Here is a 25,499-nt window from a genome sequence, read left to right as displayed (position 1 = left end):
CAGGGCCTGATCGCATTTAGATTTATGATAACAGTACAGATTTTTAATAGTTATTCCATCAATCACTGTAAGGACTGTTTACAAGCTGCAGATGAGCAGAAATAGATGTACAGGGATCACTGTGAAGTCATGGAACTGTATGCGAAAAAAATGCAATTCTTGCAGAAAGTTTTCATGGACGTGTGAGAAAGCTGAATGACCGTTTTTCCACAGTGTGAGGTGAAAGCCCTGGTAAATGCAGAGTATCATCGTCTGTCAGAGAGGTGCCTTGATAAATGTGATCAGCAAAACACATTTTTTCTACATTTAACAATAAGCATGGATTATATATTTTATTTTACTTTTATTTCAGGTACTAATATAATGCCGTCAATTTACACAGCACTTATAAAATAAAATTATTTTACGGGTACGGTTGCAAAATTAATGGTGGCAACATCTGATCTATGCATTCTTTGCATTAAGAATGCAGCCCCCTTAATACTTATCTGAGCCCCATCTCGATCCAGCGATGATGCATGAGAGCCTCGGCTGTCTGGGACTCTCCCTGCTGATTGGCTGAGACACAGCAGCGGGCGGCACTGGGTCCATTGTCAATCAAAGTCAGTGAGCCAATGAGAGAGAGAGGCGGCGGGCTGAGCCACGGCTCTGTGTCTAAATGGACACACAGCCCCCCATCTTAATGCATAGAATGCATTAAGATAAAAAACCTTTTGCCTTTGGAATCACTTTAAGAATATTTACCTATAATATTACTCTTGATTACGCTCACTGCTGGTCACCTACAGTTTTCTCTTTTATCATAGAACTGGTCATGTGGCCAAAGCAGGAAGACCCTCCCACTCAGCACACAGGAAGAATGAAGTGGGCGGAATGCATGGGTGAGTTCCAACATGAAGAGCAGCAGGGCCCTGCAATGTATATATCTGATTGGGGAAGCATTTTGTAAGCCTACGTATAGCTAGAACTTTTTCTTTTAGTTTTGGTTTCAGTAGCTTTAAAATCACTATCAGGTCATTGTTTTTGTGTCTGCATCCAGCTGGAGAGATTTCCCTTTACTTCCTGTTCCAGTTTTGGCTATAGCAGGAAGTGAAGGGAAATCTCCCCAATGAGTCACAGATGGCAAAAAAATATTAAAATAAACTGACTGTACTTCTGTTACACTGTGGGGATTATTTACAAAAGGCAAATCCACTTTGCACTACAAAGTGCACTTTCAAGTGCAGTCGCTGTAGATCGGAGGGGGGCATGCAAGGAGAATAAAAAACAGCATTTTAGCTTGCACATGATTGGATGATAAAATCAGCAGAGCTTCCCCTCATTTCAGATCTTCCCCCCAGATCTACAGCGACTGCACTACCAAGTGCACTTGTAGTGCAAAATGGATTTGCCCTTCGTAAATAACCCATTATGATACTCAGTAACTATTTTGGAAGTAGGACTTTCCCATAGTAGCCCATAGCCTTTTATTCATGGACTGATTTTACATGGGCCGGGAACACAATCTGCCTCAACATATAGAAATATGTGAGCTGCAGGTCCTATACTGTTGTGTTGTGACTCGGTCCACTATTACTAGCCATTACATGCTGTGGAGGAGTGACCATGAAGCGTTTTAAGTATGTTGAATTCTTCCATATGAGTTATATCATTTAGCAGTATAGGAGCCCACAAACAAGGCTTTCTATTTATAGAGAAATAATGATGGTTACTGGGAAATTGTACTTTATTCTATCAGTTTGAATACAAAAATTGTGAATACATATTCCAACAAGCACTGGTGATTTAATACCTTTTCCAGCAAGTACTGAGATTTTATTAAAAAGGGTATGTAAATACGGCAGAGTGACCTCCGTTCATAATTATTACTTTTTTTTTAGCAATAGTAAGCAGAGCTTTGCTGAATGTGGAAAATCTCATAAGCACAATGTATGCATTGTACTGCTGTTATGATACAATACAATGTAAGATGTTGCACAAAAGGTTATGAAGACCATTGAGTACAGGCTCATGGCAAAGTATCCCTCTGCAAGAGCATGAACCAGATGTGTTTGATCATCCCCTGAAATCATATCACTTCATTGTACCACATGGAATTGCAGCAGCATACATTGTTATAGTAAGCAATGAATACCACCCATGTATTATGTACTGGCGTCCTGAGCTAAGAAATAAACCTCCTCTCATGGCCTCTAACCAAACTGCCGGGAGTTTAAATCCTGCTGAATTCCTCATTTTCTGGTCCTGCACTTTGTCAGAATTTATTTAAAAAGCAATAAAATAAAAAGGAGCAGTTTTAAAGGTCTTTACCGGCAACTAGCACTCCTTCAAAATGAGAAAGGGCTTGTAATTATACATATTTATAAAGTTTTGTAAAATATTTTACAGACCTGGGCACATGCTCATATGTGTAAAATGCTACTAAAAATTCATGTCTTGATAACAATTGTGAAAACTTTAAATGCTTGTAAATACTATTTATCTGCTGTTAATAATCCCAGGTCTTGGAATGCAGAATGATTATTTCCGATGCATAGAATATGATGTGCAAAGTGAAATATCTCATACTAAGCAGATTTCAGCATTCACTGATCTGACTGCAGTTAATCTGATACAGGTTACTGCCATTGGCACATCACTACTCAATGCATTATTGCAGTGGTTCTCAGCCTTCTAGTGCCGTGACCCCTTGATAAAATTTCCCAAGTTGTGGGGACCCCTAACAGTAAAATTATTTTCGTAGCGTGGGTTGTCAGCACCCAAGGCAAGACAAGTAATTTGTGCCCCTAACCCACGGACATTTAGCGCTCCCTTATCTGAGGGCACGAAAAGAGCCGCCTGAGCGAAGTTTGGACTCATGGTGGCGCTGTGTGAGGTACAGAATCATCTGTCCTCCATCTTGCGACCCCAACGGACATGCGCAGTCCGTTGGGGAAGCCAGACGTGCCGGCGGGTGCAGTGGGCGTGGCCACGCCTCACGACGTCTGCGTCCGCATGCGCTGTGGATGCCTGGCGGCGCGCGCTCCACCCGGGGGGCCAGTCCTAGTGTATCCGTCCCTCCCTCACCACAATCAGCTGTTGTATCTCCTCCATCAACAGCTGATAGGTGGGGAGGGCTTTATATATTCGGCTCCAGCCCACACCAGGCGTCATCTGCTGCAGACAGGACGCTCTTGGTGCGAGGTGCTGTGACACTTGGTTAGTAACTTATCCCCTACCTATTGACATGGATCCCTATGTTGAAGTCACTGGTTGTAAACCCTGTCTGTTGCCTATCATACTATATTTGTTTCACCCGCTATCTACTATGTTCTGGGGCTTTCCCTTCTCTTATGATATGCTTGGTGATCCATCTTTCCTCATTGAAATCACTAGTCATTTATGCTATCTAGATGTCATACATCTTTCTTTTCTGCTTTCTCACCCACTATATTTTCTCTCTCTCTTTTTCCCTTTCCCCTCCCTCCTCTTGCTTTCCTCCCCCCTCTTTTCCTTCCCCCCCCCCCCCCTTTCTTCTCTTTTCCCCCCCCCTCCCTTCCCTTCCCTTCCCCCCCTCCCCAGCCCCCCCTCCCCTGCCCCCCCCCCCCCTTTTCTCTTCCCCCCCCCTCCCCCCTCCCCCTCTCCCTCTCACCAACCAGGGTTTTAATATACTTCCCATTTCTATGTTGATTCTCCAGCTCTCTGAACTACATCTGATCCATATTTACCACCAGTTACTGCCCCCCATTATTGTAGGCGGACCAGGTAGGATACAGCTTTTGGATTCTCCATGTACTACTTTAATTATCCATATGTATGCACATCCTTACATATATATATATCTTCATGATTTACAGGATACACATTTGGCCCCAGTGTGACCTCAGATCTAAACTGTCATATGCCCGCTAACCTTGGGCCTTTCTTCCTACTGGAAGGAAGAATAAAACCACCCTATATATTTATACGTCTCTACTTCCACCTTGACAGTGGCTATGTGAATACTCCTGTTATACTTCACTAAAGTTCTACACATCACGACCAGGGAGCGTGTCCGATGGGCAGTACGTCAACATATCTATGTTTCTTTTAATTCGTCCTGGAATGCACAACCTATATCCGTAGATACCAATGTAAGTGTAAACAGAGAAATGAATGTGTATGTATACAGACTCATACAACTATAGATTTTGTATTTACGTTCCTTTATTGTGCACTCATCATGTCTATGTTATACATATTATTTCCCATATAGAAAATTCTTGTTGCAAACCCTACAATCACCCCTGAAGAAGGAGGCATAAGTAACTCCGAAACGCGTCGGGTGCACATGTATTGGTATCAACTTCTATATTTATGGAAATGCATTCCTTGTTTTGAACTTTATAACTATGTGATCCACTTGATTATTTTTTGTAACTAATAAACTGTTATCTACTTTACATACCTTTTTTTTAAAATATTTTCTTAAAAAATGTGCCTTTAAAGTCCGCTAGGGGAACTTCTTTTGCTCTAAACTCGAATTTAGGATGTGGCACAACAAGTAGATAATTGATCGATCAAATATTTTGTTCTTAGTTTACTGGTAGTAGATACCGCTCCCCGCATCAGATCGACAATTATCTTCATATGGCCGTCCAGAACTCGGGCTGAGTATTCTGGACCGCCAATAATCTACTCTTTTTGCTCCCACTCTTTATCTTTTCTAACTTAGTAATAAAAATAATATTAAACACTTTTTCTTAAATATTGGGTTATTTACGAAGAGACAAAAATGACTAGCTTTACGGGTGACGGATGGGAAACATTGATGGAGGGCTACTTAAAAGATTTTGGAGATAAGGAATCTGTTGACTCCGAAATATCTTCCCTCTTCTCCAGACTATCCAAAACTCTGGAGAAAAAATCTCTTTTCTACTGGCATGTCAAATCATTTCAGGACTACATTAAAGAGGACATCAACCCTGCAGGACTGCGAGTCCAGATCTTCCCGACATTAGAAGGTCTGGACTCGGAGTTCAAAAGCAAATGGGAACATGCATTGCGGGCATGCTCGCAAAGGCTAATGGAAATTCTTATCGAGGAATATAAAAAGAGATCTAATATCCTAGACTCAGACATTGTAATCCTCTGCAACAAGTTACAGCAATTAAAAACGCAGAGACCACTTACTAACAAAGAAGATAGACTGAAAACGCACCTAGAAACATTCAATAAAGATGTACTCATTAAAAAAAGACAGAAACTCATCCGTGATAGGAATGCGTTTAAAGATGGAAGGGCCTATAGATGGACTCAAAATAGGACTAATCAGAATAGAAACTATCAATACCAGGGATACCAAACCAATCCTTCACAAACCACCCCTAATCCACCCCAAACTCACACCCAAACACTCCAGAAACCCAACACGGGACACAGCACTAAACGCACATTTCGGGGTGACCCCAATGAGGGGCAACAAGCGAAGAAACTAACTCTTGATATCCCTAAAAAAACGCATCCCCCCACAGCAACACAGGAACCAACCTCTAAAACATACGCACAGAGCAATACACACACTCCAATAAGGGATATGAATTTCCAATCAAACCCCTCGACAGTCACAACATTGGACACAATCTCAAATGATCCATCTTTTTTAGAGAAAATCCTGATGGGCGTACAACCCACGTAATCCAACCCCAATACGTACACTCGAATAGCACTTTAACTATCCCTAATATTGATCAAGAATCGAGACTCAACAGTCTCAATGTTATTAATCTCTCATCGCACATACTTTCCCATGATGAAACTAATGTCCTGCAAAAAGGCCTAAATTTTTGTCCTAACCAAAATCTGGACAAGTTCGAGATCTATAAGGACCTCCAACTGTTTATACGCAAACTTATATTAAAAAAACTTTATCACAAACAGGAAGGACCCACCAACTTGACGCCACAGGAACACCAAGCACTAGAGCACTTAGTATCCCTTCTGGATGATAATAACCCAACTGATCTTATAGATGAAATTAATTTATCTAAAATTCTAGAGTCCATCGAAAAATCAAATGAACCCCCGAGGGGAAATATCCCCACACTCAAAAAGAAGTCTGACTTCTGCCCCTCGCCAAGTACTCATCCAAACGCAGCAGCCTTTTTAAGGCTAGTTGGCAAAGAACTAGACAAAATGAGAATTTACAACAAATTCCCTGAAAATCTCACTAAAAATGAGAAGGCAGCGCTCAAATCATTGTCAAAAAATGACAATATTACGATTAAAAATGCAGATAAGGGTAGCCCGACTATTACATATTGGGGCCCCCCCCTTGACCCGCATATAGGGGCAATCCTAATTATACTATGGGACATACAGTCTCTATATTATACAGTATGCCACTCTAGGTCATGTATTGTAATGTTGTTTTCTATTATGTATATTGTATGATACTCTAGGTTATTGATTTCTGGACTATATGCATATAACCTGATATCACTCTATCTGTATAACTTGCCCTCGAATTGTACTCTTAATATCTGTACATAATTACTACTTTGTCATGTTTGAAATGTTTTCCTCCATCGGGTTTCACTCCTAACCCGTATCGCACTGCCTATCGGCCCTGCTTCCCTGTGATAGCAAAAGATGTGATACTATTTTTCCCCTGTTCATTTGCATTAATTTATGCTTTGACTTATTACTTATTAGCTTCACATTATGATCTGTGATCCGCCCGGCACGAAAAGAGCCGCCTGAGCGAAGTTTGGACTCATGGTGGCGCTGTGTGAGGTACAGAATCATCTGTCCTCCATCTTGCGACCCCAACGGACATGCGCAGTCCGTTGGGGAAGCCAGACGTGCCGGCGGGTGCAGTGGGCGTGGCCACGCCTCACGACGTCTGCGTCCGCATGCGCTGTGGATGCCTGGCGGCGCGCGCTCCACCCGGGGGGCCAGTCCTAGTGTATCCGTCCCTCCCTCACCACAATCAGCTGTTGTATCTCCTCCATCAACAGCTGATAGGTGGGGAGGGCTTTATATATTCGGCTCCAGCCCACACCAGGCGTCATCTGCTGCAGACAGGACGCTCTTGGTGCGAGGTGCTGTGACACTTGGTTAGTAACTTATCCCCTACCTATTGACATGGATCCCTATGTTGAAGTCACTGGTTGTAAACCCTGTCTGTTGCCTATCATACTATATTTGTTTCACCCGCTATCTACTATGTTCTGGGGCTTTCCCTTCTCTTATGATATGCTTGGTGATCCATCTTTCCTCATTGAAATCACTAGTCATTTATGCTATCTAGATGTCATACATCTTTCTTTTCTGCTTTCTCACCCACTATATTTTCTCTCTCTCTTTTTCCCTTTCCCCTCCCTCCTCTTGCTTTCCTCCCCCCTCTTTTCCTCCCCCCCCCCCCCCCTTTCTTCTCTTTTCCCCCCCCTCCCTTCCCTTCCCTTCCCCCCCTCCCCAGCCCCCCCTCCCCTGCCCCCCCCCCCCCCCTTTTCTCTTCCCCCCCCTCCCCCCTCCCCCTCTCCCTCTCACCAACCAGGGTTTTAATATACTTCCCATTTCTATGTTGATTCTCCAGCTCTCTGAACTACATCTGATCCATATTTACCACCAGTTACTGCCCCCCATTATTGTAGGCGGACCAGGTAGGATACAGCTTTTGGATTCTCCATGTACTACTTTAATTATCCATATGTATGCACATCCTTACATATATATATATCTTCATGATTTACAGGATACACATTTGGCCCCAGTGTGACCTCAGATCTAAACTGTCATATGCCCGCTAACCTTGGGCCTTTCTTCCTACTGGAAGGAAGAATAAAACCACCCTATATATTTATACGTCTCTACTTCCACCTTGACAGTGGCTATGTGAATACTCCTGTTATACTTCACTAAAGTTCTACACATCACGACCAGGGAGCGTGTCCGATGGGCAGTACGTCAACATATCTATGTTTCTTTTAATTCGTCCTGGAATGCACAACCTATATCCGTAGATACCAATGTAAGTGTAAACAGAGAAATGAATGTGTATGTATACAGACTCATACAACTATAGATTTTGTATTTACGTTCCTTTATTGTGCACTCATCATGTCTATGTTATACATATTATTTCCCATATAGAAAATTCTTGTTGCAAACCCTACAATCACCCCTGAAGAAGGAGGCATAAGTAACTCCGAAACGCGTCGGGTGCACATGTATTGGTATCAACTTCTATATTTATGGAAATGCATTCCTTGTTTTGAACTTTATAACTATGTGATTCACTTGATTATTTTTTGTAACTAATAAACTGTTATCTACTTTACATACCTTTTTTTTAAAATATTTTCTTAAAAAATGTGCCTTTAAAGTCCGCTAGGGGAACTTCTTTTGCTCTTTAGCGCTCCCTTAGTCCCTTCCACTTATACAGTATTAAAACCCCTTATGGTACATTTTAGGATGTACCACTCTCTCTTTATTCTTATTTTTATCCCTTCTCTTACGCCTTGCGGGGGTGGGAGAAATGGGATGAGTAGCAGTGCTGGGGGGAGTTCTGATCAGCCAACTTAGGTGCTCTTGATCAAGGTCATCTGCTGATCTAAGAACTGTAGTGGGGATTTTTAATGGCAACTCTAATCACAGGTAGTGTTACTAACTGTGTCTCCGGCTTCACTGTGTCTCGCAGCAGTGACACCTATGCCAAAATCAGAAGATAGGGTCACCTCCAGCCACTCCCACTTCACATTCCTCACCAGTCAGCTGACCTCTAGTCTCTGCCCCCTACCCATGCCGTGAACTGAATGAGCAGTTAGGAAGAGGCCGAGTGGGCGGCCGCAGGCTCCAGGAACAGCCCAGCTGGGCTTCCACAGGCTCCAGGAACAGCCCAGCTGGCCTTCCACAAGCTCCAGGGACAGGCCTGCTGGGCGGTCACAAAAAGGTTGGTAGAGTGGTGCTCGCTTCAGGAACAGCCCAGCATTTGGTGACCCCTGGCAAATCGTCATTCGACCCCTGAGGGGGTCCTGACCCCCAGGTTGAGAACCACTGCATTATTGGGTAAGCCTGCATATAAATGAGTGCAACCACACAGAAGACACCAATGAGCACTTAAAGGGGGTGAGGGAGATTACTATAAGTGTGCGGCCCTCAGGATATTGCACTAAACCTGTAGGTAAATAAAACCAGAACTTTTCGCTGAGTAGAAGAGTGCATTTGATACTGAAGCTGGCAGTACCTCCACCCAGGGCAGGACCTCTGTGAACAGAGGGGATTCCCTTTATGGGAAATTAACCAGTAATTGAACCAAAATAATTGGAGCAGATAAAATACTGCAACCAGCACATAACATTAACCATAAGTATATTGATGCACAGCAGTATGGAAATAATACAAGCTTTATATTAGAAAAGATTAAATGATATACATACATCCACTGTACAAACAAGTAGGAATGGCAAAGGGCCAAACAAGAGTCCTGGTAGAATTGTGCACATATACCTGGGTATATATAGTTATTACTAAAGATACCGCCAGATGAATGTTGCAGCAAAGTACAGTACAGTTGCAGGGGCCCTTTAGGCTGCATTCACACTTCAGTTTCTTGAACCATGGGCAGATTTGCAGCGATTCTGCCCGCGATTTAAAAGCGCCGATGTGTGAATGACAAATCGCGGTGCAGGTCTGCCGCGATTGTCCCGCAACAAATCGCGCTGCAATCGCAGGAAGCATGACGTCCAAAAGTAGCTTCTGAACTTTTTTTGGGCGATATGCTTCCCTCAATGCGGGTTGCCACAATTGCAGCATGATTTATTGCGTGACAATTGAGTGAGACCCGCACCGCGATTTTAGGGGTCATTTAAATGAGTGGCATCTCAAATGTGAGTCCTGCAATTTTTCATTTACATATCGGCGCTTTCAAATCGCGGGCAGAATCAAAACACTGAAGTGTGAATGCAGCCTTAGGCTGATCACGATGCAGCATCCGTCTTTCTGTTAGAGACCTAAAGACAAGTTCAGCAGTGATGGGGAGATCCTCCAACCTTTGTCCAACAAGCCTGGAATGCAGATTCTCACATGCAGAAACCGTGGGGTGGCAATGGAACCTAGAATCAGCCTGCAATCTACTCTGTGCCTAGTAGTTTTAAATCTAACATGCAACTGGACCTCTAAGTGCCTAACCTGGCTGTAGCCTATGTTGGTCATCAAGCCCTAAACTAAAACTAACTAAAGAATCCCAAACCAGAAGGGTCAGGGTTCATTAAAATAGCAGGAGCTACAGTAACTCACGAAAGCGAGTACACCCCTCACATTATTTTAAATATTTTACTATATCTTTTCATGTGACAACACAGAAGAAATAAAACTTTGCTACAATGTAATGTAGTGAGTGTACAGCTTGTATAACAGTGCAAATTTGCATTCTACTCAAAATAAATCCACACAGCCATTAATGTCTAAACCGCTGGCAACAAAAGTGCGTACACCCTGTAAGTGAAAATGTCTAAATTGGGCCCAGTTAGCCATTTTCCCTCCCCGGTGTCATGTGACTTGTTAGTGTTACAAGGTCTCAGATGTCAATGGGGAGCAGGTGTGTTAAATTTCGTGTGATCACTCTCACTCTCTCATACTGGTCACTGGAAGTTCAACATGGCACCTCATTGCAAAGAACTCTGGGGATCTGAAAAAAAGAATTGTTGCTCTACATAAAGATGAACTCGGCTATGAGAAGATTGCCAAGACCCTCAAACTGAGCTGCAGCATGGTGGCTAAGACCATACAGCGGTTTAATAGGACAGGTTCCACTCAGAATAGGCCTTGCTATGGTCGACCAAAGAAGCTGAGTGTACATGCTCAGTGTCATATCCAGAGGTTGTCTTTGGGAAATAGACGTATGAGTGCTGCCAGCATTGCTGCAGAGGTTGAAGGGTGGGGGGTCAGCCTGTCAGTGCTCAGACCATACGCTGCACACTGCATCAAATTGGTCTGTATGGCTGTCATCCCAGAAGGAAGCCTCTTCTAAAGATGATGCACAAGAAAGCCCGCAAAGTTTGCTGAAGACAAGCAAACTAAGGACATGGATTACTGGAACCATGTCCTGTGGTCTGATGAGACCAAGATAAACTTATTTGGTTCAGATGGTGTCAAGCGTGTGTGGCGGCAACTAGGTGAGGAGTACAAAGACAAGTGTGTCTTGCCTACAGTCAAGCATGGTGGTGGGAGTGTCATGGTCTGAGGCTGCATGAGTGCTGCCGTCACTGGGGAGCTACAGTTCATTGAGGGAACCATAAATGACAACATGTACTGTGACATACTGAAGCAGAACATGATCCCCTTCCCTTTAGAGAAGGGGGCCGCAGGGCAGTATTCCAACATGATAATGACCCCAAACACACCTCCAAGACGACCACTGCCTTGCTAAAGAAGCTGAAGGTAAAGGTGATGGACTGGCCATGCATGTCTCCAGCCCTCAACCCTATTGAGCATCTGTAGGGCATCCTCAAACGGAAGGTGGGGGAGCGCAAGGTCTCTAACATCCACCAGCTCTGATATGTCATCATGGAGGAGTGGAAGAGGACTCCAGTGGTAACCTGTGAAGCTCTTGTGAACTCCATGCCCAAGAGGGTTAAGGCAGTGCTGGAAAATAATGGCGGCCACACAAAATATTGACACTTTGGGCCCAATTTGGACATTTTCACTTAGGGATGTACTCACTTTTGCTGCCAGCGGTTTAGACATTAATGCGTGTGTTGAGTTATTTTGAGGGGACAGCAAAATGTACACTGTTATACAAGCTGTACACTCACTACTTTACATTGTAGCAAAGTGTCTTTTCTTCTGTGTTGTCACATGAAAAGATAAAATAAAATATTTACAAAAATGTGAGATACAGTACATATAAACTCAACTGCAATAAACAAGTTCTCCTACTAATACACTGGAAGGTGACCACTACACACATACAGTAGCACAGACTTAGCTTTCTGGCACTGTGCGGGTGAGATAATAACAGGACAGAGGCACTGTCTGTCACAAGGCTTTAGATGTACATTTAATAAGTTATGGGCAAATGTAGTTAAACTATTATAATATACTGATACTTGCCTAATAGTTTCTGCTTCTGGCCTGGGTGGAATTTATGCAGCTCCTGTTTGTAGACACGTGGCTTCCAAAAAACGAATCTACTTCCTTCCTCTGATTTTTTTTTTCTTTTTTTAACGTAGCCTCCAGAGACAGGAAATGCATACATAATTAACTGTATGTATTAAAATCACAGGTATTTACAAATACAGATAGTCGAGGGCAGAGTAGATCCCTACAAGTGGATTCATATAAATATGAATATTTACATGCAAAAGCGTAATTCCATTTACAAAATTAAACAAACACAAATATTGACAATTAGAAGCTTCGGGAAATCTGTGCAGTTCAAAGCCCATGTGATTATGTCCTGTTCCACAATATGGCCAGGTACTGGTCCTATGAGAGCTCATCCTCCCTCAGCAGATCACAATGAACATAGAAGCGGAGCTACACACTGATGACATCACCCTGTAAATCCTAATTTAGCCAAAGCGGTTTACTAAGCAGTCTTAGCTAGAGGCCATGCCTTTTCATGTGTTTTACCACGACTGGGCTTATTCGTAGGTCAGGGTAAAACACATCAGAGGCGCATAGCCTATAGGTGGGGACTGTTCATGAAGCCAGCTTGGCTGGATCACCTGGGTGCTGTCATCAGTGTGTGGCTCCTATATATATATATATATATATATATATATATATATATATATATATATATATATATATATATATATATATATATATATATATATATATATAGGAGCCACACACTTATCACTAATTGGGAATATGTATGTACCAAAGCTCTTCTGAGTTTCCACAGAGTCATCTCCTCCCTCTGTCCATGTAAGGTAGGCGAGTCATCAGTGAGGAAAGTATATTAACATAATAACATAACGTATCATGGATCTGGACAAACCTGAATACTTGGCTTTTTAATTCTGGACCAAAAGCCACACATGATCGAGTGCATTTATTTTTATTAAAATGTAATGCCTATGTATCCAACTAAAAAAAGTTAAATTGCCAGGCTAACTTATCAGCAGATTGCTTTATCTCCACCCCCCCCCCCCCCAATTCAAATAAATAAAACAGATTCAAAATATTGTACTAACCACATTATGAATCCAAAGATTTTACTACAAAAATATAATTTCAACTTTTTCAGTGTTTTAATTTTTATTTGATCACAAAAATATTCATATAAAAAGGACTGAAATATTAGACGATGAGGTGATAAATGTCGACCTGTGTTGCTTTCAGAGGCTCACTTAGAATTTCATCCTATTTTATGGCATATAACTGCAATTCACATTCTCACATTACTCTCAGAAAATAAACACAGATGGACATTTTAACAATCCATAATATACCAAAAGTCATCTATATACATATACATAATAAAACAAATGCAACCACCGTAAAATATTTTCAGCTTTGGAATTAAGTGTATCTATGGTCAAAAGTTGAAATATTCAGTTATTTTTAACTTAGTCCTATTAAACAGGAGTACCCAGAGGAAACAGGAGTACCCAGAGGAAACCCACGCACAGGGAGAACATGCCAACTCCAGGCAGGTAGTGTTGTGGTGGGGATTTGAACAGCTAAACACAAAGGGGGCAGGATATTAAATGTAGACTGATGGAGTAATTACCTCCCTCTTATTCTAATGCTGGCCATACACTATACAAAAAAAAAATCATCCGAAATTCGGTCATTTAGACAGTTCGTTCGTGTTTCGGCCAGGTAATGGGCACAAAATCGATAATCGTTGGGATGTTTTTGAGCCAAAACAACGAAGGACAAGTTTGTAAATTTTCTGCCGAACGAACTAAAAATTGAAAGGTTAATGTGTTCCCCGTCCGAACTGTTTGCACTAGGTATATGTAAAAAAACTAACAAAAAATGTAATCATTTATGTCCACTGAACAATTTATTGGTCATTACATGATGGCACTATCGTTTGCGTTCACAGCCGAATGTTCGTTTTTCGAAAATGGGTTCGGCCGATTTTTCATATAGTGTATGGCCAGCATTAGACACAAGCTGGAGGTGCATGACACAACCTGTGACTGGCAGAAATCTGCCCACACCATGTTATTTGCAAAGAATAATAAGGATTTGATGTCAAATATATATTTGTATGACAAAAACTGTTTATTGAAATTATTTATTGATCTTTACTCTGTATTCCAAAGGCTATTTTTTTTTTGAACATGTGACCAGCAGCAGAGGACTAGAAGCTCTTCCTGCTGCCGTTTCCCTACAGACAGGCTGGGAAGGAGCTGGGACAGGTGATAACTGTACTGTATATCAATTAGGAAAAAAGTACTTAGATGGGTTTTTTTTAATTAAAATAACTACAGTTTCACCATCCATATACAGAAATAGAATGGGCAATGTAAACTAAACAGCGTGTGTTTAGCAGCACTTTAAAATGCTTGTAGGCCACAAGTGTTTGGCTTGGTTGCAGTCCTGATTTTAGTGATCATTTTTATGTAAATGCAAGCTATGACTTTGCATCAATAAAGTGTTAACATGAATACAACGCAGTGTGCTTTATGCCGTGTACACACGAGTGGACTTTTAGACCAGACTGGTCCGACGGACAATTCGACCGTGTGTGGGCTTCATCGGACCTGCAGCGGACCTTTTCGGGTCGAAAATCCGATGGACTTTAGATTTGGAACATGTTTCAAATCTTTAGTCGGAACTCCGCTGGACCCAGTTCCTATAGAAAAATCCGCTCGTCTGTATGCTAGTCCGACGGACAAAAAAAACGACGCTAGGGTATATACGTCGGACTTCGATGTGATTGTGTGTAGGCAAGTCCGTTCATTCGGAAATTCCATTGGAAGTCCGTCGAAAGTCAGTTGGATAGTCCGACGGACCAGTCCGGTCGAAAAGTTTGCTCGTGGGTACGCGGCATTATTCTTTTTTTGGACAGAGATGACACAGTCCTACATGAGGATTAGGCAGGTTTTGTGCATTTGTTGAGCATATTACCTGGCCAGTGTATTGGACAAAAAAACCCTGTGGGCAGTTCATTAAAGATTTTCAGAAGGCTGAAAAGTTATCTGCACATAATGCAAATAACTTTCGAAATAAGGAGGGAATGGTTTATTTATGGAGCAGTCAGTAAAACGGACTTTAAAATAAGAGGGTAAAAAATGTTGCAGTGTTTTACTGCTTCAAGGGCAAGGAGACCTATGGTAGCCTATGAGATTACCTTGCTTATGGCTGGTCCCAGACTTTGCATGAGCATTCTACTAGATTAAACAAACAGTAGAAAGAAGACAGCAGGTGGAACTGCATCACAGTAACTAAAACTTGCAATTAAAACGAACAATACATTTTTTTAATGGGTGCTATGCAAGTATAAATTTACTAAAATGCACAATTACATGTGCCCCTTATTACTGAATGTGATCTCATTCATTCAAGCAATGCTGATGGAGAAAGACTGCAACAGATTGTGTCTGGCAGACAGATGTTTCTAATGTAAGCCGATGACCTGCCTCAAGGCAGCAGCTGCCCCTATTACCCCTTCCTTTATCTGAATTTGGTAAAACCTAATATCCAGGTGAGAGCATTGTTTCAGGATCAGACATGCCTGCTACATCTCAAGTGGTGCACATTCTCTTTGTCCAGTCAAATTAGGCAGCATTACATATTTGCTCTGTTAAAGGAAACATGTTATACTTTATTGAGTACATACATTATGCTATTATTGAAGGGTTTACTTTAAAAGTGATATTTGATGTAAATTTATTAGCTTGTTCTTTCAAATTACTGGTATATTAGAACATAAGAACAGAGATTTGCAGATAAGGCAGAGTGAGGAAACTCCACTACACTCTAGCATATAATGCACATAAATCACTTAACTACACTAAAATATTTATTGACTTTTATTTTTTTTTTTACACCAACTTTTTTGCCAAAGAATGTCAAGCATGTCATGTTTCTCAAACTCAGTGCTGCACCTTCCACCATGATTATGCACATCATAATGATGGGGGATACAGAAAATGGAGGCTTCCCGATAGACTAGAAGCACACATAGCCCCAAAATCAGCCAAACAGCAGTCTGCATGTCCTAGAGTGACAACGCTGTTCCTGCAGTATTGTCACCCTAGAACAGGAAGCACAGGAAATCGCTTATTACGGTCATCTGATCAAAACAGAAGAAATACAAACATACAGAGAGAAAAAGCACATTTCGGAATGCTGCCAACAGAGGGTATGCTACCAGGATTTTCTGAGGGATGTTTCCATGCACTTAAACAACTGTTGAGTCATTTGCCAGACAGGGAGTGCTTTATTTCAGGTAGTCTGCCAGCTCATTGTAATTTGCATTTTGATGAGCTTCAGTAAAGCTGAACTATTGTGTAAAATTTCATAACAGTCAGCAGTTTTTGCGTATGTAATGACTGCCCCCATGTACATTTATATTTACAAGCTATAAATGGGAAAAAAATGTTGTTGTTAAAAAATATATTTTTTTATCAAGCCGATCCCTTTTAAAGCAGTAATAAACTCAAAACCAAAAATATAACATATTGCAGCTTACCAATCATTAGGTGTGGTGGCTGCATTCGTCTCCCCCCCCCCCCCCATTTTCATCTGGTGATCTGGCCAGTAACACACCACGTGTATTAGAGTGCCCCCCACTGGATGAGGGAGCACAGGGGCACCTACGGAAAGCAGCACTGTTAATCTGGGAGAATGTTAGAGAGAGAGTGTTAGATGGACTAGCAGATTTAGAAACACTAACAAACAAAAATATAATATATTGCAGCATACCAATCATTACCAGAAATTCAGCAGGTTCAGCAGGGACCCGCCAAATTTCGATCCATGTTTGGGCACCCTGGTTGTACACAAGTCGATCAAACGATTTGTGCACAACTAGCCTGTTGGGTGTTACTTGAACGATTATTGCCACCGGCTATAGCTGGCAACACTAACCATTGTGTTTTGCTGGCAGGGAAGGCTCCCCGCCAGCAAACCACAATAGTACTGCAGGAAGGATTGGGGGAATCCCTCCCACAGTGCTCCTGTGTACCACCGGTGGGGACTGTGCTGATGGGAGATTCAAGCAATTTACTCAACCCTGTAACTGCTACATCTGCAGGACAGCTTGTTCTTTAGAAAAACAAGAGACTTACAGGGCAGATCGCCAGATCAAAATAAAGTAATTAAAACCTAAAAAATAAAAACGTATTGCAGCTGTCACATCTAAGGACTGGTAAGCTGCAATATTTTGGGTTTAATACCACGACAAATATGTCTATATATTCAATTTAACTACATCAAAACATGATTGTGTATGTATGTATGTAGTCAGAAATCCTTACACACATACTGTATACCAGTTCATCGTCCTTAAACCAAAAAAAACCCTACATCTGCACAAGATCAATGCCTGTGCCCGGATAAACTTTGCTTCCTGAGACATTGCAGATTGGAAATCTGGAAAAGGAAAATATTTTATTTATCTAACAAACACAAACTGAGCTATTGTAATCTCAAAATAAAGCCACTAGTGTAGACTAACCAGAAAGAAAAACAGATGAAAATCAGTAAAGCCCCTCGAAAAAACAGATTTCCTAAACCCTGGGATATTGTGGACATTGCAGGGTTTGAAGTGACTTGGGATCAAGCATTAATTTAAGACCCAAACCCAAAACAAACAGAACACACTACAGCAATTCAGGGCCAATGAAACCACGGTGGTCCATGTGTCTTAACATTTCCCAGGAACATACAAGGGTGCTTGTGAAAAACCATAAAGATTATATTAGTTCAGGATCATAAAACATCCAAACCCTCATTTTGGCATTAGATTAAAATAAAACCAATATATAATTTTAGAACTCTGCATTCTGGATATCTTCCCCATGAAAATGTTCAGGTTCTAAGCCAACTTGTAAACTAAAACAGTTTAACTGGCTAGCCATACAATGTATATTTCACGGTGGATGCAGCCTTGAAAGAATTTTGGAACAAACAGTTGTCATGTTTATGCAGCACATACACAGAACTATCTAACATATTATGTATTAACATTATTAGTTTGAACTGTGATCCGATTGTTAGGAAAGTAAGTACAGAATTCCTGTTATGAGCTACTGTAGTGGTGAATTAACAGCATATTCTAAAGTGTTCTTATACATTAAACAAGTAGGACAATGAGTAGGGTGAGATTTGGGTTCCCCCAGGGAGCTGCAAGCACAGGACCCAGTTTGCCCTGGATCGACGTCATGACCTGCCATGGTGTGGGCAATTTAGTCGCCAGCACCATAACAACGAATGATGCTCTAAGGCTGGATGCATGGTGTCATTTGTTGTTATGATTTTGTCAGTTGTCCCACCAGCACGCATGACAGTGACCAAGGGCAGGAGGTATACAGGGCTGCCCTCAGCATTCAGGAGAGGATGGAGGTTTCCCTCCTCCAGAGCTACTCTACCTCCCACCCTCTGGCATGCTCCTGGAGCCAAAAGGTACAACTCTGTAGAGGGGCTTGATGATTGGGGAGCTTAGTAATGGGGGGGCTCTGCTGTAATGAGACAACTATGATGGGGGGAACTTGTAACACAAAAGGGAAGGCTTCTGACATGAAGGGGGGCTCTGATAAAGGTAATTTCATCAAGGCAGTTCTGTGTATTATCCCAGGCTCAGGTTTTCTATGCATAAGTAAAACGGTAATTTTTTACATTTTAGACATAAAGGGGTGAATGGTGGGAATGTCTAAAATAAATGTGTAAATAATTATGTTAATAATGAGGTTAATAATATCCAAGTATCTAAATATTTCAGTTGTAACATCTAAAACAAAAAACTATGTATAATGGGAATGTATAGTTTATATCAATGTGCCTGCTAAAATCAGCAAAACTCTATTTTATTATAACAAATATTACAGAGCTGTATTTTTCATTCTATTTATATACAACACTCCATAATAACATGTAACTTATACACATATGCACACGTGTGCCCATTTGATACAGGGATTGAGCCTACTGGCTCATGTGCAGGTTATTGCGTTAAGGGTGAGTGAAGTAAATTTTGCACACAAATTCTTACAGGTAAGATGTTGAAGTAAGCTGCAGAGGAGGTACTAAATTCTGGTCATGGCAGTGGTCAGTTTCCAGACCCAGGGTACTTACCTGCAGAGCTAGGGCACATGTCCCACATACCAAGACCTAGCCATGCCACTAAACACTAGGAAAGAATGGACTTGATTAGATACACGAACTTGGTAAAATGAAGATAAAGAGATTTGCTCTTTGAATATACTGCTGAGCACTAACTGCTGGATTTGCAGAAATGTCTAAAAGTTTATCAAGGAATAAAGTGATTGTAAAGTTTAAAAAAACAAAAAAAAAAACAAAACAAAACACACATTATACCTACAGTGCCTTGAAAAAGTTTTCATAGCCCTTGAAATTTTCCACATTTTCTCATGTTACAACCCAAAACATAAATGTATTTTATAAGAATTTTATGTGATAGACCAACACAAAGTGGCACATAATTGTGAAGTGTAAGGAAAATGATAAATGGTTTTCAAAACTGTTTACAAATAAATATGTGAAAAGTGTAGCGTGCATTTGTATTCAGCTCCCCTGGAGTTAATACTTTGTAGAACCACCTTTGGCTGCAATTACAGCTGCAAGTCTTTTTAGGTATGTCTCTACCGGCTTTGCACATCTAGAGAGTGATATTTTTGCCCATGCTTTGCAAAATAGCTCAAGCTCTGTCAGATTGGATGGAGAGCATATGTGAACAGCAATTTTTAAGTCTGGCCACAGATTTTCAATTGGATTTAGGTCTGGACTTTGACTGGGCCATTCTAACACAGGAATATGCTTTGATCTAAACCATTTCATTGTAGCTCTGGCTGTATGTTAAGAGTTGTTGTCTTGCTGGAAGGTGAACCCCCGCCCTAGTCTTTTGCAGGCTCTAACAGGTTTTCTTCTAAGATCGCCCTGTATTTGGCTCCATCCATCTTCCCCATCAACTCTGACCAGCTTCCCTGTACCTGCTAAAGAAAAGCATCCCCACAACATGATGCTGTCACCACCACCATTATGTTTAGTATGGTATGTTAAGGGCGATGTGCAGTATTATGCCGCATACACACGGCCGGACTTACCAACGAACTAAACTCCATCGGCATTTCCAACGGAGAGATTTAGAACATGTTCTATATCTGAGTCCGTCGGAAATGCCGACAGAAAAAGTCCGATGGGGCATACACACAGTCGCAATGTCCAACCGAAAGCTCCCATCAGACTTTTTCTGTCGGGAAGTCCGGCCATGTGTACGTGGCATTAGTTTTCCGCTATACATAGAGTTTTGCTTTTAGGCCAAAAACTTCAAATTTTGGTCTCATCTGACCAGAGCACCTTCTTCCACATGTTTGCTGTGTCCCCCACTTGGCTTCTCGCAAACGGGACTTCTTATGGCTTTCTTTCAACAATGGATTTCTTCTTGCCATTCTTCCATAAAGGCCAGATTTGTGGAGTGCACAACTAATAGTTGTCCTGTGGACAGATTCTCCCTGAGCTGTGGATCTCTGCAGCTCCTCCAGAGTCACCATGGGCCTCTTGGCTGCATCTCTGATTAATCCTCTCCTTGCCCGGCCTGTCAGTTTAGGTGGATGGCCATGACTTGGTAGTACTTCATATTCCCATTGCACACGTTCCTGGTACAAGCTCTCAAGGTTTGGGTGCTGCAGCAACAGCCAGCTGAATACTGGTTCAGGTCACAACGTAGATATTTGCCAGCGATGATTGCTGTAGTCTGAGCGTACCTGCAAACATTTACTCCCACAGGGGCACTGATCTGTGTCGGGCCAGGGTGCGCCGGCGTCATGCTTCTCCATGGCATCGGCGGCCCCTGGCTTTACAGCGTCCCTGTTGCATGCACGATCGGCGATTGCCGTTGTAATGTAACGAATCCCTGCGCTGGCTATATCGTATCTAGATCGTGCGATTCATATTTATGTTCCCTAGCAACAGGCCCGTCCTTATAGTGACTCAGGATCCACAATACCAAATCCTATATGACAAAACACAGGTAGTGTCAGTGTGTTTTTTTTTTTATGTTAACCCCTTCTTCACATACTTTTTTTGGATCTGTTTAATTATGTTAACCTTTTGAGTCTTTTTGGCGAGATTTGAGATGTCATACCTATCTGGGGGTGGGAGGAGCTCTGGTTTTCCTCTCTTTTCTGATTGGTTGATGGTTATTTAAATTCTTTCCACTGTTATCCCACGTTTATCACATGCCTGACAAAGGGGTCCTGCATGACTCCGAAACGTTGCACCTTCCTTGTGTTGTGATCATGCAATAAACTACCCGTTTGGACGCCACTTTGTGCCGATCCTTGGTGTGCTGGCAAATATCTACCTCATGTCTTGGTAGGTTTGCATTTGTACCATATGCTTTCCATTTTCAGATGATGGATTGAACAGTTCTCTGTGGGACGTTCAAAGCTTGGGATATTTTTTTATAACCTAACCTTCCTATAAACTTCTCCACAACTTTATCCCTGACTTGTCTGGTGTGTTCATTGGCCTTCGTGATGCTGTTTGTTCACTAAGGTTCTCTAACAAACCTCTGAGGGCTTCACAGACTAGCTGTATTAATAAGAAGATTAAATTACACACAGGTGGACCCTATTTACTTATAAAGGTGACGTCTGAATGCAATTGGTTCCACCAGATTTTAGTAAGGGGTATCAGAGTAAAGGGGGCTGAATACAAATGCATGCCACACTTTTCAGATATATTTTTTTTTTTAATCATTTTTTTTATTTCGTTTTATACAATACATGTATTAACAAGCCAAACATTGTGGGCAACAACCGGCCACAAACTTACCGGTACAGAAAACAGTACAACATAAAAGGTATCACATAAACTTCTGATGCATCCCCCCCCTAACTTTGCCCAGATAGGTACACGAACATTCCTACCTCCAGCCGGAGGCAGTCTACCATAACACAAGGATACAGTTCCGCGACTTCCCATATGATCTAGCAGATATCCTCCGTGGAGTGGTGACGTTCTCCTCCCCTCCCCGCCCCCCAGTGACATGGTTCAATTAAGAAGAGTTGCCCATCCCTAAATATGCAGTGCGCCAGTTCTTTGACCACTCTCTAATTTCTAGCCCTTCAAGACAATCTCCTCTCTGAGTTACTATGCCTACCAAGGATCCTGAGCTGTGTTCTAGTATGATTAATCTGATGCCATGTCCATGGAAGCCATCCACCCCCCCAAACCTTCTCAAATTTGTTCAGAGCCCCTCTGCTCAAGTATGTAGCCTTGTAAAAGGGTACTGCCTTGTTGACCAATGTTTTCCAAGACTCCAAAGTCGGTGACACAGAGCTCTTCCATGAAAGGATAATGCGTTTTTTAGCATAAAACAGTAACAGGGTAAGAAGGGTCCGAATGGCTCTGGTAGTGGCCAGACTCCACTAAGTGTAGAAGCAACACCTCAATGGACACAGGGATAGAGATTGAAGTAACCGACCTTATACAGGAGGCAATTGCTTGCCAATAAGCTTTAATTGATGGGCATTCCCAGAAAATATGCATAAAGTTAGCTAAGGGTGCAGCGCATCTCCAGCACAGGGAAGGCTGGGTTCCAAAAATCTTTGCCAGTCTAGCTGGGGTGAGGTAGATTCTGTGTAGGAACTTTTAGTGGATCATTCTATCTCTGCTAGATACTAAATACTGGAATGCAGTTCCCCACATATCATCCTAATCGTCTCTGTCCAGTCCAGGGGCTATGGCCTCCCAAGCTCTCCTGCAAGGCCCCAACAGGAGGGTTGTTTCATGGAATAAATCTTTATATAAGCAGGAAACTTGTTTTTGCAGTGATTTACTGCGGGTCAGTAGCTCTAGGTCGCTGGGCTCATGGTCAAGGGGCTCCCTACCAAATTGTGAGCAAAAAGCATGCCGCAATTGAATGTACCTAAAGAAATGTGAGTTTGGCAAATCATATTTTAGTTTTAATTCATCGAATGACAATAAAGTACTGTTTGGTACAATGTGGAGCAAGATTTTAATACCATATTTGGTCCATACCACTGGATCCGGATACTTTTCAGATATTTACCCTATTTATCGGCGTATAACACGCACAAGCATATAAACACACTTTCATTTTAAGAGGGAAGTTTCAGGAAAAAACTATTTTTTTAAATAAAAAACTTTGAAGCAAAAAAAGGGTCAGTGCCCATAAATGCTGCCTCACCAGTGCCCATATGCAGCCCCAATAGTGCCCATCAATGCAGCCTGATCAATGTCCATCTGCAGCTTCACAGTTGCCCATCAATGTAGCCTGATCAATGCCCATCTGCAGCCTCACAGGTGCCATCAATGTAACCTGATCAATGCCCATCTGCAGCCTCACAGGTGTCATCAATGTAACCTAATCAATGCCCATCTGCAGCCTCACAGGTGCCATCAATGCAGCCTGATCAGTGTCTATCTGCAGCCTCACCTCAGATTACTGCTGCAGCAGAGTGGACAAGGAGGGGGGCGGGACGAGTGGCTTCTTTAATACAAAGTCCCGCCTCTTGGACCGGCTTCTATGATAGACAGAATACTGGTCCAATGCCGGCCCAGGAGACGGAACTTCCTATTACAGAGGCCGCCGAGTAACAGGAGATTCTCACTGTATGTAATCTGACAGTGCTCCCCCTTCCCCCTCCGAGGCAGCCCAAACTGAGGTATCTATTTGGGCTGCCTCGGAGGGGGAAGGGGGAGCACTGTCTGCGTGTTATACGCCGATCGGCGTGTTATACGCCGATTAATACGGTATTTGTAAATAATTTTGAAAACTATAATTTTCCTTTCACTACAGTTATGTGCCACTTTGTGTTGGTCCATCACATACAATCCCAATAAAATACATTTACGTTTATGGCTGTTACATGACAAATTGTGAAAAATATCAAGGGGTATGAATGCTTTTTCAAAGCACTGTACCTGCTCTGTGGAAATGGATTGCAAAGAGCAGCGCCAATCCTCCTCATCTGGGGTCCCGGCTGTGCTCCTCTCTCCCCTTTTTCTCAGTGTGCAACCATACAGCCATTACCTATTGTGACACACTCCCAGGCTAGATCCTAAGCCGTGCTGCATGTGTCCTTGCAAAGACAGTGCAGCTCAGACCCACCCATTCATTACAGGATTTGACTGACAGCATCGGGATCCGGATCCCGATGCCTCAGCAAAGCCTGTGACTTCAGGGAGAGCCACTACAGATGGGCACAGCGCTGAATCAAGTGGGGATTCGGGTAAGTATAAGGGGGGGTCATATTACTATCAAATATTTTTTACCTTAATGCAGGGAATGCATTATGGTAAAAAATGTTTAGCCTTTAGAACACTTGAAGACTCCTACCCACCTAAAAAATTGACACCGTTTCTAAATTCCCTTAATCCTCCATGTTTATCAGAAGAGCATCCTAAAGAACTGACACAGGTTCTAACTTTATCAGAGGAGCATAGGAGTAGCCTAACAACCCCCCCCCCCCTCCTATGATTGACAAACTCACCACTACAGCAGCAGAGGCTACCAACAATAAAGTGCTAAGTCTAGATGGTCTCCTTTTATATATACAAAGAATAAGGTACTATTTTATTCCTGAATTGCTAGGGGTTCTTGAGGAGGATTCCAGTACAAGTTCTCCTTCAGACTCTTTGACATAAGCAGTAATCCTGGTACTAAACAGGAAAGGACATCCTTATTCCAGAATTATACCTTTCAATTTCTCTTGACCTCTGATGTAAAGTTTTTCAAGGGTTCTTGCAAACCAACTAATTGAAGTAATACACAAATTAATACATGCCAAACAAACAATCAGGCTTCACTCCCTCTAAAATGACAGTTATTAATATCAGAAGGGCAAATTATAAATATTCAATTTGTTCTTGACAACGTGGGCAATAGAGCTACTGCGTCTCAAGCTGCTGCTGCCAAGGCATTTCATAGCACTAAATGGAATACCTATGGGACATCCTCTCTCACTTTGGACTAGGATCTTATTTTATTAAACTAAATGGCTCCAAATTTTACATTCTACCCAAAAAAAACTGTCAGAGGATCAATAATACACCTTTAGAACCTTTTGTTTTTCTCAATTTGTCTCCTTTTTGTGCTGGCAACTGAGCACCTTGCAATTGCTATCACTGGGTTTCATGGGATTGGTAAGAAAAGGTTGTGCTATACATGGACGCCGCACTACCCTTTTTGGGGAATACTGCCAAATCCTTATACTTCCTGATGGAATCCATGACCCTATTTGGATAATTTTCTGGTTTTGGTATTATCAAATCAATTTTGCTGTCACTAGACCTTATTGCTCAAGATATACCATTGTGTGCTCAAATTAGAATCATAGACAGTTTCAAATGCCTGGGCACAA

At 42.0% G+C, this 25,499-nt stretch overlaps 1 protein-coding gene and 1 long non-coding RNA gene across 3 annotated transcripts in view; one reads left to right on the top strand and one right to left on the bottom strand.

The window, feature by feature from the left end:
• The window catches only part of LOC141145152 (uncharacterized), a 195,521-nt gene that overhangs the window by 58,993 nt on the left and 111,029 nt on the right, over positions 1 to 25,499 (top strand). Inside the window, exon 2 of the long non-coding RNA XR_012244520.1 lies at positions 807 to 881. This is a non-coding gene — a long non-coding RNA (uncharacterized lncRNA). The remainder of the gene's footprint in view (positions 1 to 806; positions 882 to 25,499) is intronic.
• MAPRE2 (microtubule associated protein RP/EB family member 2) overlaps positions 1 to 25,499 on the bottom strand; it is a 337,172-nt gene that overhangs the window by 254,803 nt on the left and 56,870 nt on the right. The window lies entirely within an intron of this gene.

The sequence above is a fragment of the Aquarana catesbeiana genome, linkage group LG05 (genome assembly GCF_042186555.1).
Source record: "Aquarana catesbeiana isolate 2022-GZ linkage group LG05, ASM4218655v1, whole genome shotgun sequence".
In the NCBI taxonomy this organism is placed as follows: domain Eukaryota; kingdom Metazoa; phylum Chordata; class Amphibia; order Anura; family Ranidae; genus Aquarana; species Aquarana catesbeiana.
The sequence above is the reverse complement of the archived record's forward strand: the minus strand, read 5'-3'. Positions and strand labels throughout refer to the sequence as shown.